Source organism: Prunus avium, unplaced genomic scaffold (assembly GCF_965620075.1).
Source record: "Prunus avium unplaced genomic scaffold, drPruAviu1.hap1.1 HAP1_SCAFFOLD_71, whole genome shotgun sequence".
In the NCBI taxonomy this organism is placed as follows: domain Eukaryota; kingdom Viridiplantae; phylum Streptophyta; class Magnoliopsida; order Rosales; family Rosaceae; genus Prunus; species Prunus avium.
This window is the reverse complement of record NW_028276924.1, coordinates 1-2,500: the sequence shown is the minus strand read 5'-3', so window position 1 is coordinate 2,500 and position 2,500 is coordinate 1.

Below are 2,500 nucleotides of genomic sequence, written 5' to 3'. Positions count from 1 at the left end.
AGCGTGCGCGCAGCATGCCGGCAGCGTGTGCGCAGCGTGCGCGCTTGGGAGCCTGGCCGCAGAATTTTTCGAAACTTGCAATGCCATGCGCGCGCACAGCTTGCGCGCAGCATGCCGGCAGCGTGCGCGCAGCATGCCGGCAGCGTGTGCGCAGCGTGCGCGCTTGGGAGCCTGTCGACAGAATTTTTCGAAACTTGCCATGCCATGCGCGCGCACAGCTTGCGCGCAGCGTGTGCACAGCATGCCGGCAGCGTGCGCACAGCATGCCGGCAGCGTGTGCGCAGCGTGCGCGCTTGGCAGCCTGTCGACAGAATTTTTCGAAACTTGCCATGCCATGCGCGCGCACAGCTTGCGCGCAGCGTGTGCACAGCATGCCGGCAGCGTGCGCACAACATGTCGGCAGCGTGCGCGCTCGGGAGCCTGTCGACAGAATTTTTCGAAACTTGCCATGCCATGCGCGCGCACAGCTTGCGCGCAGCGTGCTGATTCTGTCGACAGCGAGGCTAGCGAAACTTCTCCTGCCATGGCGTGCGCGCAGCGTGCTGACTCTGTCGACAGTGAGGCTAGCGAAATTTGTCTTGCCATGGCGTGCGCGCAGCTTGCGCATTCGGTCGACAGTGAGGCTAGCGAAACTTGTCCTGCCGTGGCCTGCGCGCAGCCTGCGCGCAGCATGCGCGCAGCATGCGCGCAGCATGTGCGCAGCATGCCGGCAGCCTAGTTCCAGATTTTTTCAAATGTCGACAGAATTTTTCAAACCTTGTCAAACCCCATTTTTATTGAAATTTCCTCGCACAATAAGCTCCCCATAAGTAGTCTATGATTTTTAGTACCTTCTCCAAGTTACAAAACTAAAAAATTCCTCCCGGATTTCTTTTAATGATTTTTTCAATTTTACGACTTCTAAAAATAATAAAAAATACTTCCCGACTTCAAATATTTATGAAACTTTTTCCCATCAGAGATTGCATGTTTCTTAGTATCCCTGCAAAAAATCACGTCCAAATACCTTGTATTGAATTATTTAGAGCCCATTATGACTCCTCGCGCATAGGTGATGTCTCTTCCTGTCAAAGGGCTAAATGCATAAAATGCTATATAGGGGGGTGTGTGTTGCCTGCATATGCATGGCAGCCCATGCCCTCCTAGCTGCAGCCCCCTTCCCCCACGCCACACCCATGTCATGTTGCCTCGATATGTTGCCTCGATATGTTGCCTCGGTATTATGGGTTTGGTGTCGGGGTCGGGGGGCTGCCACCCATGGCGGTGGTGGCCGGAATCCGGCCGCCGCCACCACGCCGCCGCCATGGGTGAGGGGGAAAAAAAAAGGCGTGGAAAGTTGCGAAATGGGGTTGTCTAGGCTTTTTTTTGGCATGGAAGAGCATGGAGTGCTAGGAACTCCTTCTCAAATGCGCGGGCATGTCGACCACAACCTCATTTCGCAACAACAACCACCCGTGTGGGGTGGCGGTGGGTGGATAGTCGCGGATTGGGGCTTGCCAAGCCAATGTTTTCAAAAAAATTCATCAAAATTAAAAACAAATGTTTTGTTGCCTTCGGATTTGTGGGCGAGCGGTGAGTCGGAGCGGAGCCGGTAAAGTTTAACCTCGGTGTGCACGGTTGTTTTTAGAAACTCAATCCAATGCCGGGGACGTTGAAAGTGACGCTCTTATGAGTTGCAAACCCGCAAGATTTAAAGAACCTTTTCAAAAAAATTTCAAACCAACAAGATTTAAAAACAGAAATTTTCATCAAAATGAAAAACAAATGTTTTGTTGCCTTCGGACTAGTGGGCGAGCGGCGAGTCGGAGCGGAGCCGGTAAAGTTTAACCTCGGTGTGCACGGTTGTTTTTAGAAACTCAATCCAATACCGGGGACGTTGAAAGTGATGCTCTTATGAGTTGCAAACCCACTAGATTTAAAGAACCTTTTCAAAACAATTTCAAACCAACAAGATTTAAACCAACAAAATTAAAAACAAATGTTTCGTTGCAAACAAATTGTGGGCGAGCGGCGAGTCGGAGTGGAGCCGGTAAAGTTTAACCTCGGTGTGCACGGTTGTTTTTAGAAACTCAATCCAATACCGGGGACGTTGAAAGTGACGCTCTTATGAGTTGCAAACCCACAAGATTTTAAAAACTTTTTGAAAATGTTTCTTCTAAATGACACATTTTGATCCTTGGCAAGTGCTCAATCTGTAACTATCCAATCACCGCCACACCACACCGGTCGGGAGTGTGTGAATGGTGTGCTTCCCGGGTTTGGCATAGACAATCTTTCGCATCGACAATCTTTTGCATGCGAGGGAATGTCTATGCCAACCCCGGGAAGCACACCATTCACCCACTAGTTGTGGGCGACGATGGGTTGGCTTCAAGTGAACTTTTGCTTGGGGTTGTCTTCGGTATGCTTTTGTGTTGGGAGTACGGCCACCAAACCTTCTCAATGCACGGGTATGTCGAGGATGGCTTTTGGCGGGGTTGATGAAGAAGCTACCCAATTC